This window comes from Gorilla gorilla, chromosome 14 (genome assembly GCF_029281585.2).
Source record: "Gorilla gorilla gorilla isolate KB3781 chromosome 14, NHGRI_mGorGor1-v2.1_pri, whole genome shotgun sequence".
Classification (NCBI taxonomy): domain Eukaryota; kingdom Metazoa; phylum Chordata; class Mammalia; order Primates; family Hominidae; genus Gorilla; species Gorilla gorilla.
Window position 1 is genome coordinate 95,385,446 of NC_073238.2, and position 18,128 is coordinate 95,403,573.

The window sequence follows — 18,128 nt, forward strand, 5'->3', positions numbered from 1 at the left end:
TTCCATAGAGGTTGTGCTAATTTACATTCCCACAAACTGCGTGTAAGCATTCCTTTTTCATCACATCAACGCTAACATCTATTTTTTTTAACTTTTTCGTAATGGCCATTCTAGTTGGGGTAAGGTGGTATTTTACGACCTTAATTTGCATTTCCCTGATGATTATTGATGTTGAGGAGTTTTTCATGTTTCTTGGCAATTTGTGTATCTTCTTTTGAGGAATCTCTAGCCATGTTCCTTGCCCACTTTTAAATGGGATTATTTTGTTTTTCTCTTACTGATTTGTTTGAGTTCCTTATAAATTGTGGATATTTGTCCTTTGTTGGATGCATTGTTTACAAACATTTTCTCCCATTCTGTGGGTTTTCTGTTTACTCTGATGAGTTTTTTCTTTTTCTTTTCTTTTCTTTTCTTTTTTTCTTTTCTTTTTTTTCTATGCAAAAGCTTTTGTTTAATGGGTCCCATTTACTTATTTTTATTTTTGTTGCATTTGGTTTTGGGGTCTTAGTCATAAATTCTTTGCCTAGGCCAATGTCCAGAAGAGTTTTTCTTAGGTTTTCATCTAGAATTTTTATGGTTTTAGATCGAAAATTTAGATCTTTAACCTATCTTGAGTTAATTTTTTATGTAGTGAGAGATAAAGGTCCAGTTTCATTCTTCTATATGTGGCTATCCAATTTTCCCAGCACTGTTTATTGAATACAGTATCCTTTTCCCAGGTTATATTATTGTATGGTTTGCCAAAGATCAGCTGGTTGTAGGTATTTGGCTTTATTTATGGGTTCTCTATTATGTTCCATAGGTCTATGTAACTACTTTTATACTAGTACCATGCTGTCTTGGTTACTGTAGCCTTGTAGTATAATTTGAAGTTGGGTAATGTTATGCCTCTAGATTTCTTCTTTTAGCTTAGGATTTCTTTGGCTATTTAGGCTCATTTTTGGCTCCAGATGAATTTTGGGATTGTTTGTCTAATTCTGTGAAAAATACTGTTGTTATTTAACATTTTTATTAGAATTGCATGAATCTGTAGATTGCTTTGGGAAGTATGGTCATTTTCACAATATTGATTCCTCCAATTTATGAGCATGGGATGTATTTCCATATGTTTGTGTCATCTATGATTTCTTTCAACAGTGTTTTACAGTTCTCCTTATAGAGATTGTTCATCTCCTTAGTTAAGTATATTCCTAGGTGTTTAATTTTTTTCTAAATATTGTAAAAGGGATTGAGTACTTGATTTGAATCTCAGCTATGTCATTTTTGGTGTATAGCAGTGCTGCTGATTTGTGTACATTGATCTTGTAACCAGATACTTTCCTGATACCATTGATCAGATCTAGTAGTCTTTTGGAGGAATCTTTAGGGTTACAAGATCATATCATCAGCAGAGTTTGACTTTCTCTTTCCCAATTCTGAAGTCCTTTATTCATTTATTTTTCCTGATTACTCTGGCTAGGACTTCAAGTACTGTGTTGAATAGAAGTGGTGAAAGTGGGCATCCTTGTCTTGTTCTGGTTCTTAGGGGGAATTCTTTCAAATTTTCTATGTTCAGTATAATGTAGGCTGCGAGTTTTTTATATATAGATTTTATTATCTTGAAGTGTGTTCCTTCTGTGCCTAGTTTGTTGAGGATTTTTATCATAAAACAATGCAGGATTTTATTGATTGCTTTTTCTGCATCTACTGAAGTGATCATATGGTTTTTGGTTTCAATTCTGTTTGTGTAATGAATTTCATTTATTGTCTTGTGTATATTGAATCATCCATGCATCCCTGGAATGAAACCTACTTGATTATGAAGAATCATTTTTTTGATGTGCTGCTGGATTCAGTTAACTAGTATTTTGTTGAGGATTTTTATATCTATATTTATCAAGGATATTGGTTTGTAGTTTTCTTTTTTTTATCTCCTTTCCTGGCTTAGTATCAAGGTGATACTGGCTTCATATAATGAGTTAGGGAGGATTCCATCCTTTTCGATCTTTTGGAATAGTTTCAGTAGAATTGGTACCAGTTCTTCTTTGAATGTCTGGTAGAATTTGGCTGTGAACCCATCTGGCCCTGGGCTTTTTGTGTGTGTGTTGGCAACTTTTTTTTTTTTAATTACTGATTTGCTCTCACTGCTTGTTATTGGTCTGTTCAGGATTTCTATTTTTTTCTGATTCCAGCTAAAGAAGTTCTACATTTATCCATTTCTGCTGGATTTTCCAGTTTTGCATAGAGGTGTTTATGTATAATCGAATGACCTTTTGTATTTCCGTGGTGTCAGTTGTAATGTCTCCATTTTTATTTCTCATTGAGCTTATTTGAATATCTCTTCTATTCTTTGTTAACCTAGCTAGTGGTCTATCAATTTTGTTTATCCTTTCAAAGAACCGCTTTTTGTTTCATTGATCTTTTGTATTTTTTTGTTTCAATTTCATTTAGTTCTGCTGTTGTCTTTGATATTTATTTTCTTCTGCTAGCTTTGAATTTGGTTTGTTCTTCTTTCTCTAGTTCCTTGAGGTGTGACATTTGCTTGTCAGTTTGTGATCTTCCAGACTTTTTGATGTAGGCATTCAGTGCTGTAAACTTTCCTCTTAGCACTGCTTTTATTGTATCCCATAGGCGTCATAACTTGTGTCACTAGTATCATTCATTTTGAGAATTTTAAAAATTTCTATATTGGTTTTATTTTTAATCCAGAAATAATTTAGGAGCAGATTGTTTAATTTCCATGTACATGTATAGTTTTGAGGGTTTCTTTTGGAATTGATTTCTAATTTTATTCCATTCTGCTCTGAGAAGATACTGGCTGTGATTTCAATTTTTAAAAATTTATTAAAACTTGTTTTGCAACCCATCATATGATCTATCTTGGAGAATGTCCCATGTGCTGGTAAGAAGAATGTATAGTTCACAGTTCTTGCGTAAAGTGTTCTGTAGGTATCTGTTAGGTTCCATTTGTTCTAGAGTGCACTTTAAGTTCAGTATGTCTTTGTTGACTTTTTGCCTTGATGATTTGTCTAGTGCTGTCAGTGGAGTGTTGAAGTGTTCCACTATGACTGTGTTGCTGTCTATCTCTTTTCTTAGGCTTAGTAGTAACAGCTTTATGAATCTAGGAGATCTACAGTTAGGTGCATATATAGTTAGGATTATTATATATTTGTGTTGAATTGATCCTTTTATTATTATATGACTTTCTTTGTCTTTTTTTTGCTTAAAAATTATTGTTGCTTTAAAGTCTGTTTTATCTAAGAATAGCAATTTCTGTCACTTTGGTTTACATTTGCATGAAATATCTTTTTCCACCCCTTTATCTTGAGTCTGTAAGGATCCTTTACATGTTAGATGTGTCTCCTGAAGATAGCAGATATTTGGTATGTGATTCTTAAAAATCCATTCTGCCAATTTGTATCTTTTAAATTGAACATTTAGGCCATTTATGTTCAATGTTAATATTAAGATGTGAGGTAATGTTCCAGTGATCATGTTGATTGTTACCTAGTGACTTTGTTTCCTTCATTGTGTTATTGTTTTACAGGCCATTTGAATTTTATGCTTCCAGTGGTTCCATTCTGTTGTGTTCCAACCTTTTGTTTCAAGATATATAACTCCTTTTAATGTTTATTGTAGGGCTAGTCTGGTATTGATAAATTCCCTCAGCCTTTGTTTGAGAAAGGCTGTTTCTTCATCATTTATGACACTTAATTTTGCTGGATACAAAATTCTTGGCTGACAATTATTTTGTTTATGGAGACTAAAGATAGGACCCCACTTCCTTCTGGCCTGTAAGGTTCCTGCTGAGAAATCTGTTAGTAGTCTGATAGATTTTCTTTTAGAGGTTACCTGATGTTTTTGTCTCACTGCTCCTAAAATTATTTTCTTTACATTGACTCCAGATAGCCTGATGATTATATGCCTTGGTGATTTCTCTCTTTTTTTGCAATGAATTTCCCAGGAATTATTTGAGCTGCTTCTATTTGGATGTCTAAATCTCTAGCAAGACCCAGTAAATTTTACTCAATTATTATTTTAAATAGGATTTCCAAACTTTTTGTATTTTCTTCTCTCTCAGGAACATGTATAATTCTTAGGTCTGGCCAGTTTACATAATTTCATATTTTTTGGAGACTTCATTCACTTATTTTCATTATTTTTTTTTATTTTTGTCTGGTTGGGTTAATTCAAAAGCCTCATCTTTGAGCTCTGAAATACTTTCTTCTACTTGGTTTAGTTTGTTGTTAAAACTTTCCACATCATTTCATAGTTTCCTAAATGTGTCTTTCATTTCCAGAAGTTCTGTTTCTTTTTCTGTGAAATATCTATCTCTTTAGAAAATTTTTCATTCATATCCTGAATTGTTTTAAATATTTTTAATGTTGACTTTCACCTTTCTCTGTATCTCCCTAAGTAATAACCTTTTGAATTCTTTATCCGGTATTTTAAATATTTCATATTTATTTGGATCAACTGCTGGAGAGTCCAGAAAGATAATTCTGGTAATATGAAAAAACAGGGTTCTATAACACCCCCTGAAGATCACACTAACTCACCAGCAATGGATGCACTATGCTTCACAAATATGCTAAAGGATTAATTGACAGTGACAAAACCAACATGTAAAAAATAGATGAGGTGGCTCACGCCTGTAATCCCAGCACTTTGGGAGGCCAAGGTGGGTGGATAACGAGGTCAAGAGATCAAGACCATCCTGGCCTCATGGTAAAACCATGTCTCTACTAAAAATATAAAAATTAGCTGGGTGTGGTGGCACATGCCTGTCTTCCCAGCCACTTGGGAGGCTGAGGCAGGAGAATTGCTTGAACCCAGGAGGTGGAGGCCGCAGTGAGCCAAGATCATGACACTGCACTCCAGCTTGGCAACAGAGCAAGACTCCATCTCAAAAAATAAATAAATAAATAAAATACACTATTGTTTATTTAAACATACATAAATACAACCAATTCTATAATGACACATAAAATACTTAACTTCTATGTGTATTCTCAGTAAGAAGGGTGAAAAACTCTTTCTTCTGTTAATATAGGCTCTGGCTTGGAGTAGGGAGGACAGTGGAATGCTAAAGAGAATACCTGAGTTAGATTATTAGGGTCTGATATGCAGGGTAGGTTTGATTGTAACAATTTCTCGTGTTTTTTTTTTTCATCTGATAATACCTTGATTTTCCTTCCAGTCCTGAAAAATATTTTGCTGGCTATAGAATTCTGGATTGGTAGTTTATTTTTTTTCAGTTCTTAGAAAATGTGTCACTTCCTTCTAACCTCTGTGGTTTCTGATAAGAAACCCATTGTAATTCAAATTATTTTTCCCTAAAGTGTAGTTTCTCTCTCACTGCTTTCAAGATTTGTCTTTGTCTTTATTTTCCAAAGTTTGAGCATTATGTGTTTTGCTGTGGTTTCTTTGAGTTATACTATTGTCATTCATCCAGCTTCTTGATTATATAGATTTATTTCTTTTGCCAAATTTGGAAATATTTTTCACATATTTCTTTAAGTTTTTAGCTCCACTCTCCTTATTCTCTTCCCCTGGAACTCTGATGACACAAATGTTAGCTAGTTTCTTTTTGTCCCACAAGTCCCTCTGACTGTGTTTATTTTATATTTTTAGTCTATTTTCTCTCTGTTGCTCACATTTGACAATTTGTATTTTCTATCTTCAAGTCCATTGATTGTTTCATTTTCCCTCTCCATTTTGTTGTTGAACACATCCATTTATATTTTAAAAAATCAGTCATATTTTTCAATTCTTAAATTTCTATCTAATAATCTTTATATCTTCTCTCTCTTTGCTGAGATGTCTTTTTTGTTTCTGAATCTTTGTATTTTTTTAATTGGCCCAAGCATGTTCATAATTGCTAATTGTAGCAATTTTGTGATGGTTGCTGTAAAGTCTTTGTCAGTTAATCCTAATATCTCTCTCATCAGCGTTGACTTCTATTAATATTTTCTTCATTCACTTCGAGAATTTTCTAATTCTTAAAGTAATCAGTGACTTTTGTTTGAAACTTGGAAGCTTCTGTTATTATGCATGAGACTCTGGATCTTACTTATATCTTTGTTTTAGCTGACTTCTTTGACGCCACTCTCTCGGGACAGTTAGAGAGGGGGATTCAGTGCTGTTGCTTTGTAAGTGCTGTTAGGTGAGAGTGGAAATCTAGGCTCCCTACTCAGCCTAATAACACCTGGGGAAGGAGCTTCTCATCACTGCTGGGCAGAGATGGGAATTCTGGCTCCCCAGGTGAAATCTGCTCATACTTTTCTGACTAAGATGGCTAGGAGTGCCTCTTTACTGCTCCCACATTCCTCTACTGACACTGTGGAGAGAGTGACCTCATTTGCTCCAGAAGGTGGTGAGAATACTGACTCTCCACTAACCCCTTCAGACACCACCCTCTGCAGATAGAGGAGGGGACACCTTATTGTTACTATTAATAGATGGGAGTAGATAGTCAGATTCCTCTCTCTGACTTTGTTGATGAGGAAGGGGATAAGACCACCATTCTTCTTATGATGTTTGGCTTAAGTCAGGCAGTTATTGCTGAAGGTGTCTTGCTAGGCTGTCCGTTCTGGTTTGTTGTTGTTGTTGTTTTGTTTGCTTAGGAAGAGTAAGATTTTTCTTTGGCTTTTATTTTATTTTTCCTGTATCTGTTGGATTGCCAGCTTCTTCAGCTCCAAGTCTGGGATACACGTGGTGAAAAAAGAAAACCCAAGGAACTTGCCATCATGGTGTTCCTTGGGTCCTTATGTTCCCAGCTGCTAGCTGTTCTGCCTTTTTTGTTTGTTTGTTTTTCCTATTTATCAGGCTTGCTCTGTTTACTTTTATATAACAATGCCAGGGTTTTTAGTTGTACATTGTGGAGGAATAGGGAAATTTTTGCCTACTCCGTTTTCCCACATGACAGAATTGAGCAAATAGATTTTGAGAAAAGAATTTGAGTTTATTAGTGGAAAAGCAGAAGGCTGAAAAGTTACTTACAGTCTGCACATCAACTGAAACTCTGTGCAGAGATTGGTAATCACTCATATTCATTTTCACCCAGAATTATCAAGAAACAGACTGAAAGCCGTATATTAAATCACAGTAACAATTATCTGACCAGTTTCTTTAAGAGGAATTTGTTAAATAGTCTTTGTCAGCAATTCCTACCAATAGAACAGGTTTTCATTGGATTCTGCTTAAATAATCCAAATCAAGTTGTAACTTGAAAAAGCCTTTTAAGATATCTTTAATCTTTCATTGATATAGGTAATAATAAACCTCTTAACATGTTATAAGTGTTAAATAGGCATTTAGTTGCTTTAATGAAGATCTTCTATGTAGGTAACATTGCCTTTTAAGTAATAGTTTTAAAGGCAGCTTGAGTTTATTTTATTTCCTTTTATTTCTTTCAAAGGGTAAATAGTTCCAGCCCTAGAATAGAAATGCATAATCTCTTGGGACTCCTCAGATGAGTAGCCAAAGGGAGAACTGCTTGGCTACATACAATTTAACATATTTTTAAGCGAAATCATACATATGCAAATGTGGGTTCTGGCAGTTTGGGATATCATGTCACTATGAGGAATTCCCAAAGGCACTCTGAAACGCTCATGGAATTACTGTGTTACAGCAGTCAAGACATAGTAGGCATAGTTTCTCTATAGTCATAACAAACTATGATCTGTGTAATATACTTTGTGTAGTAAGTAATACAAGTGTAATATAAAACAGAAGACTAATTTTGCTTAATTAAGTGTACCATATGTGATAAAATATGGCCAAATTGTAATTATTTTCATGAAAATATAGATAAATTCCAGCATTTAAAAAGCCTGTAATTTGTTGTGAACTTTGAAGCTATGCATGTGATGTGTTCTAGTTTATTATATATAATCAACTATGGAAAAGTTAAAAAATAACCAAATATTGTAGGAAATAATTGTCTTTTTGGGAAGAAACCAGTCATCCAAAAAAAATTTCCAAGAAATATGTTCTGCCATGTTAAGCTAAGCATTTGCATTGTTTAATTCAGGAGTTGCAAATCCCAGGTTCATGGACCCAGATTCTATCTGTTGTTGCACCTTAATCTGCTACTGCATTCCACAGTTATTGATTATACCCTTATCTGACATTGTCCCTTAGAAAATGCAGCTTGTGAACACCAGATGAGAAAATATACTTGAATAACTGGAAAATCTAAATCTACTCATATTGGACCAGTAACACTAATTTTTTTTATTTATGTCGAGAAAATTTACATAATTAAATGGAATAGCTGAGGTTTGTATAAATGTTAAATACAATGAAACACTTAAGAAAGTCTCTGGTCCTAATCAGTAATGGGCATCTGCCCCCAGGACACATCTACTTGTTTAAGATTTTGCTTAAGTTCATATCCAAAAGTGTAATGCTATCCTTTTTATAATTTTCCGATACCATTATGTATATTTTCACTTTGCCTAATCCATTTGGCCTTAACTCACAGTTTAAATTAATATTCATTGAACACATATATTGTCTAAGACAGTGTACTATTTCTGCAAGACATATAGGGATGAAGTACACACACAGCCTGATTTCAAGAATTCCAGTAAGTGAGCCTCCAAACCCCACACCACCTTAGTGTACATTTATCTCTCATTCTAAACACAAAATGAAAGGAACCAGGAAAAATGGGAATCTGTCAGCACTAAGAGAAGAAGCTACACCACAGCTGAGTAGGTCTGGGTAAAGAAGCTGTTTTGGATTGATGAGGATGAGCCCAACTGATTCTCTTACAAGAAAGTCTAAACCACAAATCTTGTGTTAATCGTTAATCATTCTCATAGCCTCGGGGGATTCCTAACTAGGGAATCCTAAACCCGTAACTAAATACTTTCTTAGACTGAAATGATGTTGAGCCCTGAATGGGTAATGCCAGTAGGCTTGAGAATCTATTTGTTGCCATGACCCATTACCAAGGGAATAATTGTGCAAGGGAGAATCACAAACATAGCTTGGAAGGAAAAAGGAGAAAAAGATAAAGAGAAAAGACACAAGTTATGGCCTTAGCTTGACTATATTTTCCCTCAGGGGAAATGTTCTTGGTGGTGTGAAATCTTAGAAATATTAAGTTCTCCCCAAGGCTTCTTCTCAACAAGCCCAACAAACATGTAACTTTCCTAGTTTCCTCTTCTACCTGTGACCACAGCAAATTTCTCTATCAACTCTAGGGGTAAATTGCAGTCACATTTATTTATATTCCCAACAAATGCCTTAAGTACTTATCTGCCTCGTTGACTGATAACTTCCAGAAATTTTTAGAAATGCTAGATTTTTTTTTCCCTATTCAAACTAGTGTGTGCCTTGTTTTCACACACTGAAGCAGAGTGAAAACTCTGGTATGATTAATCTGTCATTGCCACTGTATTTGCCAGCAGTTCCATTGTGCAAGAGTGGTTCTACACAGTTTGACAGTTAATAACTATGCCCTGCTCTCACGAACCTTGGCTGACCTAGGACTGCATGTGTGCAGCCAAAAGTGCTGGATGTACCGTAAGTTCTAGTTCTGAAGTGAGATCTTTCTGTGCACACATGTAGCCATTTCTCAGAAGAGCTTAGGACTGACAGCAATGTCTGCTGCTTCTCAGGGCCCCAGCCACTATCTCTTGTCCTTTATGGAGCCACATATAGATGTTAGCCTTTTTCTTTTAAACCAAATGTTGCAAACAATGGCCTATTGCCCAAATATGGTCAGGAAATATTTTTAGTTTGAAATGCACCATGTTGCTATTGCTGTTCCCTTTAGATAATTTGAATCACTTAGGTAAGATTATATACACTTCTGATCACTGCAGTTATAATTTCTGCTTATGGCCTTGATGTCTGCTCTGGGTTTAATTATGTTAACTCTCTGGCCTCTGCAGGCATTTGATTGTGTGACCTCTGCTTTTAACCTTCGAAATGCAAAGAAAACACTGTATACCTTATTTTCCTCCAAAATGTGGCTGCTGACCCAGCCTCCGGAAGTAGGTCATTTTCAATGATTTATCCTTCCATGGGATAACAGATTGCAATGTATCTACACCTGTGCTCCTAAGACCAGTAAAAAATACCATGTTACTTATGCCATCTTTCTAAAAGCAGTGAGTCCAAGGAGAATCTCTGCCATATTTTTACAGGAAAGACAATGAAGCAAATTTAATCACCATTATGTCATAATATGCACGTTATAAATATAGAGGGGAAAAACCACATTGTAATCTATGTTTCTATTACTTTTTCTGTGGCTTATAAATTCTTGGTGGTTAAAGTAAATTATGTGTGTTTTACTGCGTGATTTTTGGTATAACATATTGGGTATATGGTGTCTTACTTAGGGTTGTTTGATAACCAGTACAATGATACTGTTATTTATAATTGTCACTATTCTAAATTTTATTACCTAAGTTGTAGAACAAAGGTTAAAATATTTCTATATTAGAGAAATAAAAATAATTGTAAACTGTGAATTAAGGAGAACTCTCTTTTCTCTATGATAGGAATATCAAATAGAGGCTGATTTTGGAGGAGACTCTTTATTCATTCTGTCCAACTAGAAAGGAGATTTTGGATTATTGTCAGAATCAGAGTACTCTAGATGCCTCTACTTACAAATTCCCTTGAAGTCTGTACCCATATAGTTTACAGTTTATTTTTTGTGTGAGTACATATTAGGTGTATATGTTTTTGGGGTACATGAGATGTTTTGATGGAGGCATGCAACGTGAAATCAGTACATCGTGGAGAATGGAATATCTATCCCCTCAAGCATTTATCCTTTGAGTTACAAACAATCCAATTCATTTTTTAAGTTATTCAAAAATATACCCTTAAGTTATAATTGACCATGGTCACCTTATTGTCCTACAAAATAGGATATCTTATTCATTTTTTTGTACCCATTAACCATGTCTGACTCCCCTGCCTGCTTTTTTTTTCTTTGAGATGGAGTCTTGCTCTGTCACCCAGGATAAAGTGCAGTGGCATGATCTCAACTCATTGCAACATCCACCTCCCTGGTTCAAGCAATTCTCCTGCCTCAGCCTCCAGAGTAGCTGGGATTACAGGTGTGCACCACCACACCTGGCTAATTTTTGTAGTACAGACGGGGTTTCGCCGTGTTGGCCAGGCTGGTCTGGAACTCCAGGCTGGTCTGACCTCAAGTGATCCACCTGCCTCGGCCTCCGAAATTGTTGGGATTACAGCCCACTCCCTCTTAATCCTCCACTAACCTTCCTAGCCTGGGATAGTCATCCTTCTACTCTATGTCCATGTGTTCAATTGATTTGATTTTTAGATCCCACAAATAAGTGAGAACATGAGACGTTTGTCTTTGTGTGCCTGGCTTATTTCACTTAGTATAATGATCTCCAGTTCTACCCATGTTATTGTCTGTTTTTTGGATATAATCCATTTTAACTGGGGTGAGATAATATCTCATTGTAGTTTTGATTTGCATTTCTCTGATCAATGATGTTGAGCCCCTTTTCTTATTCCAGTTTGCCATTTGTATGTCTTCTTTTGAGAAATGTCTATTTGAATCATTAGCCCATCTTTTCATCACATTGTTAGCTTTTTTTCTATAGACTTGTTTGAGCTCCTTATATATTCTCGTTATTAATCTCTTGTCAGAGGGGTAGTGTATTAGTCTGTTCTTGCTTTGCTATAAAGAACTACCTTAGACTGGGTAATTTATAAAGAAAAGAGATTTAATTAGCTCATAGTTCTGCAGGCTGTACAGGCAGCATGGCTAGGGAAGCCTCAGGAAACTTATGGTCATGATAGAAGGCAAAGAGGAAGGAATCATAACTTCCATGGCGGGAGCAGGAGGAAGAGAGTAAATGGGAAGATCTAGTTTTAAACAACTAGATCATGTGAGAACTCACTATTGTGAGAACAGCAAGGGGGCAATCCACCCCCATGATTCAGTCACCTCCAACGAGGCCCACTTCCAATACTGGGGATTACAGTTCGACATGAGATTTGGGCAAGGACACAAATTCAAACCGTAACAGATAATTTGCACATATTTTCTCCCATTCGCTGCATTGTCTCTTTGCTTTGTTGATTGTATCCTTTTCTCTGCAGAAGCTTTTTAACTTGATATGATCCCATTTGTCCGTGTTTACTTTGGTTGCCTGTGCTTGTGGGGTAATGCTGTTCAGGAAGTCTTTGCCAAGACCAATGTCTTGGAGATTTTCCCCAGTGTTTTCTTGTAGTAGTTTCATAGTTCAAGGTCTTAGATTTCGGTCTTTAATCCACTTTGATTTATTTTTTATATATGGCAAGAGATGGGGTCTCATTTCCTTCTTTTGCATATGGATATAGAGTTTTCCCAGCACCATTTATTGAAGAGACTGTTTTTTCTCCAGCGTATGTCCTTGGTACCTTTGTCAAAAATTCACACACCTACAGTGAAAAGACCAGATTTGTTTCTGGTTCTTTATTCTGTTCCATTGGTTTTTGTGTCTGCTTTCATGCCAGTACCATGCTGTTTTTGTTACTGTAGCTCTGTAGTATATTTTGAAGTCAGGTAATGTGATTCCTCCAATTGTGTTCTTTTTGCTTAGGATAGATTTGGCTATTCTGGGTCTTTTGTGGTTCCATATAAATTTTAGGATTGTTTTTTCTGTTTCTGTGAAGAATGACATTGGTATTTTAATAGGGATTACATTGAATCTATAGATTGCCTTGGTTATTAAGAATATTTTAACAATATTGATTCTCCCAATCCATGAACATGGAATATTTTTCCATTTTTTGGTGTCCTCTTCAATTTCTTCAGCATTTTATGGTGTTCATTATAGACATTTTTCACTTCTTAGGTGAATTCCTAGGTATTTAATTTTATGTGTGGCTATTGTAAATGGGATTTTGAAAATTTTCTTTTTCACATTGTTCACTGTTGGCATATAGAAATGCTACTGATTTTTGTATGTTGATTTTGTGTCCTGCAACTTTGTCAGTTCTAGTAATTTTCTTGTGGAATCTTTTGTGTTTTCTAAATATAAGATCATATCACCTGCAAACAAGGATAATTGACTTCCTCCTTTCTGCTTTGAATGTTCTATCTTTTTCTTGCCTGATTTCTCTGGCTAGGATTTCCAGTACTGAGATAAATAACAGTGATGACAGTGGGCATCCTTGTTGTGTTCCTGATCTTAGAGGAAAAGTTTTTAGTTTGTCTCCATTCAGTGGGATACTAGCTGTGAGTCTGTTATATGTGGCTTTTATTATATTAAAATGTGTTACTTCTAACCCAAGTTTTTGAGGGTTTTTATCGTGAAGGGATGTTGAATTTTATCAACTGTTTTTCAGCATCAATTTAAATGCTCATATGGGTTTTGGTCCTTAGTACTGTTGATACGATGTATCACACACATGATTGATTTGTGTGTGTTGAACCATCCTTGCATCCTAGGGATAAATCCCTCTTGATCGTGATGAATGATCTTTCTAATATATTGCTGAATTTGGTTTGCCAGCATTTTGTTTTATGATTTTTGCATTAGTATTCATCAGATATATTGGCCTGAAGTTTCCTTTTTTTGATATGTCTTTGTCTGGTTTTGGTATCAGGGTAATACTGGCCTCATAGAATGAATTTGGAAGTATTCTCCCTTTTTCAGTTTTTCAGAATAGTTTGAATAGGATTGATATTTAGTTCTTCTTTACATGTTTGGTAGAATTCAGCAGTGAAGCCATTGGGTCTTGGGCTTTTCTTTACTGGGAAACTTTTTATTATGGTATCGATCTCATTATTTGTTACTGGTCTGATCAGATTTTGTATTTCTTCTTGATTCAATCTTGGTAGGTTGTATGTATGTAGGAATTTGCTCATTACTTGCAGATTTTCCAATTTATTGACTATAGTTGCTCATAGTAGCCAATAATAATCATTTGAATTTCTGCAGTATCAGTTGTAATGTCTCCTTTTTCATTTCTGATTTTATTTATTTGGGCCTTCTCTCTTTTTTAATTAGTCTTGTTGAAGGTTTGTCAATTTTCTTTGACTTTTCAAAAATACAACTTTTTTATATCAAAATAATAAGAGCTATTTATGACACACCCACAGCCAATATCATACTGAATGGGCAAAAACTGGAAGCATTCCCTTTGAAAACTGGCACCAGACAGGGATGCCCTCTCTCACCACTCCTATTCAGCATAGTGTTGGAAGTTCTGGCCAGGGCAATCAGGCAGGAGAAAGAAATAAAGGGTATTCAGTTAGGAAAAGAGGAAGTCAAATTGTCCCTGTTTGCAGATGACATGATTGTATATTTAGAAAACCCAATTACCTCAGCCCAAAATCTCCTTAAGCTGACAGGCAACTTCAGCAAAGTCTCAGAATACAAAATCAATGTGCAAAAATCACAAGCATTCCTACAAACCAATAACAGACAAACAGAGAGCCAAATCATGAGTGAACTCCCATTCACAATTGCTTCAAAGAGAATAAAATACCTAGGAATCCAATTTACAAGGGATGTGAAGGACCTCTTCAAGGAAAACTACAAACCACTGCTCAATGAAATTAAAGAGGATACAAACAAATGGAAGAACATTCCATGCTCATGGGTAGGAAGAATCAATATCGTGAAAATGGCCATACTACCCAGGGTAACTTATAGATTCAATGCCAACCCCATCAAGCTACCAATGACTTTCTTCACAGAATTGGGAAAAACTACTTTAAAGTTCATATGGAACCAAAAAAGAGCCTGCATTGCCAAGTCAATCCTAAGCCAAAAGAACAAAGCTGGAGGCATCATGCTACCTGACTTCAAACTATACTACAAGGCTACAGTAACCAAAACAGCATGGTACTGGTACCAAAACAGAGATATAGACCAATGGAACAGAACAGAGCCCTCAGAAATAATACCACACATCTACAACTATCTGATCTTTGACAAACCTTACAAAAACAAGAAATGGGGAAAGGATTCCCTATTTAATAAAGGGTGCTGGGAAAACTGGCTAGCCATATGTAGAAAGTTGAAACTGGATCCGTTCCTTACACCTTATACAAAAATTAATTCAAGATGGATTAAAGCCTTAAATGTTAGACCTAAAACCATAAAAACCCTAGAAGAAAACCTAGGTAATACCATTCGGGACATAGGCATGGTCAAGGACTTCATGTCTAAAACACCAAAAGCAATGGCAACAAAAGACAAAATTGACAAATGGGATCTAATTCAACTAAAGAGCTTCTACACAGCAAAAGAAACTACCATCAGAGTGAACAGGCAACCTACAGAATGGGAGAAAATTTTTGCATTCTACCCATGTGACAAAAGGCTAATATCCATAATCTACAAAGAACTCAATCAAATTTACAGGAAAAAAACAACCCCTTCAACAAGTGGGCTAAGGATATGAACAGACACTTCTCAAAAGAAGACGTTTATGCAGCCAAAAGACACATGAAAAAATGCTCATCATCACTGGCCATCAGAGAAATGCAAATCAAAACCACAATGAGCTACCATCTCACAGCAGTTAGAATGGTGATCATTGAAAAGTCAGGAAACAACAGGTGCTGGAGAGGATGTGGAGAAATAGGAACACTTTTACACTGTTGGTGGGACTGTAAACGAGTTCAACCATTGTGGAAGTCAGTGTGGTGATTCCTCAGGGATCTAGAAGTAGAAATACCATTTGACCCAGCCATTCCATTACTGGGTATATACCCAAAGGATTATAAATCATGCTGCTATAAAGGCACATGCACACGTATGTTTATTGTGGCACTATTCACAATAGCAAAGACTTGGAACCAAGCCAAATGTCCATCAGTCATAGACTGGATTAAGAAAATGTGGCACATATACACCATGGAATACTGTGCAGCCATAAAAAAGGATGAGTTAATGTCCTTTGTAGGGACATGGAGGAAGCTGGAAACCATCATTCTCAGCAAACTATCGCAAGAACAAAAAACCAAACACTGCATGTTCTCACTCATAGGTGGGAACTGAACAATGAGAACACATGGACACAGGAAGGGGAACATCACACACCAGGGCCTGTTTTGGGGAGGGAAAGCATTAGGGGATATACATAATATAAATGATGAGTTAATGGGTGCAGCACACCTACATGGCATATGTATACATATGTAACAAACCTGCACATAGTGCACATGTACCCTAGGACTTAAAGTATAATAAAAAGGAAAGAAACAATATATAATCCCAACAGAAAAATACAACTTTTTTTTAAAAAATTATCTTTTGTTTTGTATTTTTTTTCAATTTCATTTATTTCTGCTCTGATCTTTTATTATTTTTTTTCTCCTACTAGTTTTGAGTTTGGTTTGTCCTCAATTGTGTAGTTCTTTAAGACACATCATTAGATTGATTATTTGGTTTTCCCTCTTTTTTTGATGTAGGCACTTGTAGCTGTAAATTTCCCAGTTAGTACTGCTTTTGCTGTATTCCACAGGTTTTGGTATATTGTGTTTTCTTTGTCATTTGTTTTTAGACATTTTTCAATTTTCTTCTTAATTTTTTCATTGATCCACTGGTCATTCAGGAGAATATTGTATAATTTCCATGTGTTTATATATTTTCCAAATTTCCTGTTATTAATTTCTAGTTTTTTTTATTGTGGTCAGAGAATACGCTTGAGATATATATTATATATATATATATATAATATATATAATATATTATATATAATATTACATATTTACATATAATATATTATATATAATATTACATATTTATATATAATATATTATATATGATATGATATATTTATATATAATATATATATAAATGTTTTAAGACTTGTTTTATGACCTAATGTATAGCCTGTCCTTCAGAATGATCCATGTACTGAGGAAAAGAATGTGTATTCTGCAGCTCTTGGATGAAATGTTCTGTAAATATCTATTAGATTCATTCAGTTTATAGTGCAGATTATGTCTGATGTTTCTTTGTTGATTTTCTGTTTGAAAGATCTGTCCAATGCTTAAAGTGGGGTGTTGAATTCTGTAGCTTTTATTGTACTGGGGGCTATCTCTCTTTTTAACTCTAATAATATTTTTTTCTTTTCTTTTCTTTTCTTTTTTTTTTTTTTTTTTTTTTTTTTGAGATAGAGCCTTACTCTGTTGCCCAGGTTGGAGTGCAGTGGCACAATCTCTCGGCTCACTGCAAGCTCCACCTCCTGGGTACATGCCATTCTCCTGCCTCAGCCTCCCGAGTAGTTGGGACTACAGGCACCCACCACCACACCTGGGTAATTTTTTGTATTTTTAATAGAGAAATAGTTTTACTGTTTTACCCAGGATGGTCTCAATCTCTTGATCTTGTGATCTGCCTGCCTCAGCCTCTGAAAGAGCTGGTATTACAGGCATGAGCCCCTGCGCCCAGCCTAATATTTCTTTTATATATTGGGTGCTCCAGTTTTGGGTACATCTATCTTTAGAATTGTTATATCCTCTTGCTGTAGTGACTTTTTTACCATTATATAGTGATCTTGTCTCTTATAATTTTTGTCTTGAAATCTATTTTGTCTGTTGTAAGTATGGCTAATCCTACTCTATTTTCGGTTTCCATTGGCACAGAATATCTGTTTTTATCCCTTTATTTTCAGTTTCTGTGTGTCTATGTAGATGAAGTGTATTTCTTGTAGGCAGCAGATAAATGAGTCTTGTTTTTTTATTCATTCAGCCAGTATATGTATTTTGATTACAGAGTTTAGTCCATTTACATTCAATGATATTATTGATAAGGACTTACTTTTGCCATTTTGTTGTTTTCTGGTTGTTTTGTGATCTTCTCTTCCTTGTTTCTTTCCTTCTTGTCTTCCTCTAGTGAAGGTGATTTTCTCTAGTGATATGATTTAATTTCTTGCTTAAAAATTTTGTGTGTATCCATTATGTTTCTTTTTTGGTTTGAGGTTGCAATGAGGCTTGCAAATGCTATCTTATAACCCATTATTTTAACCTGATGACAACTTGACACTATTTGCATAAACAAACAAGGAAAAAGAACACTGTTAAAAACTCTATGCCTTAATGTTAACTATTTATTTATTTGAGACAAAATCTTGCTCTGTCACCCAGGCTGGAGCACAGTGGCACGATCTCGGCTCACTGCAACCTCTGCCTC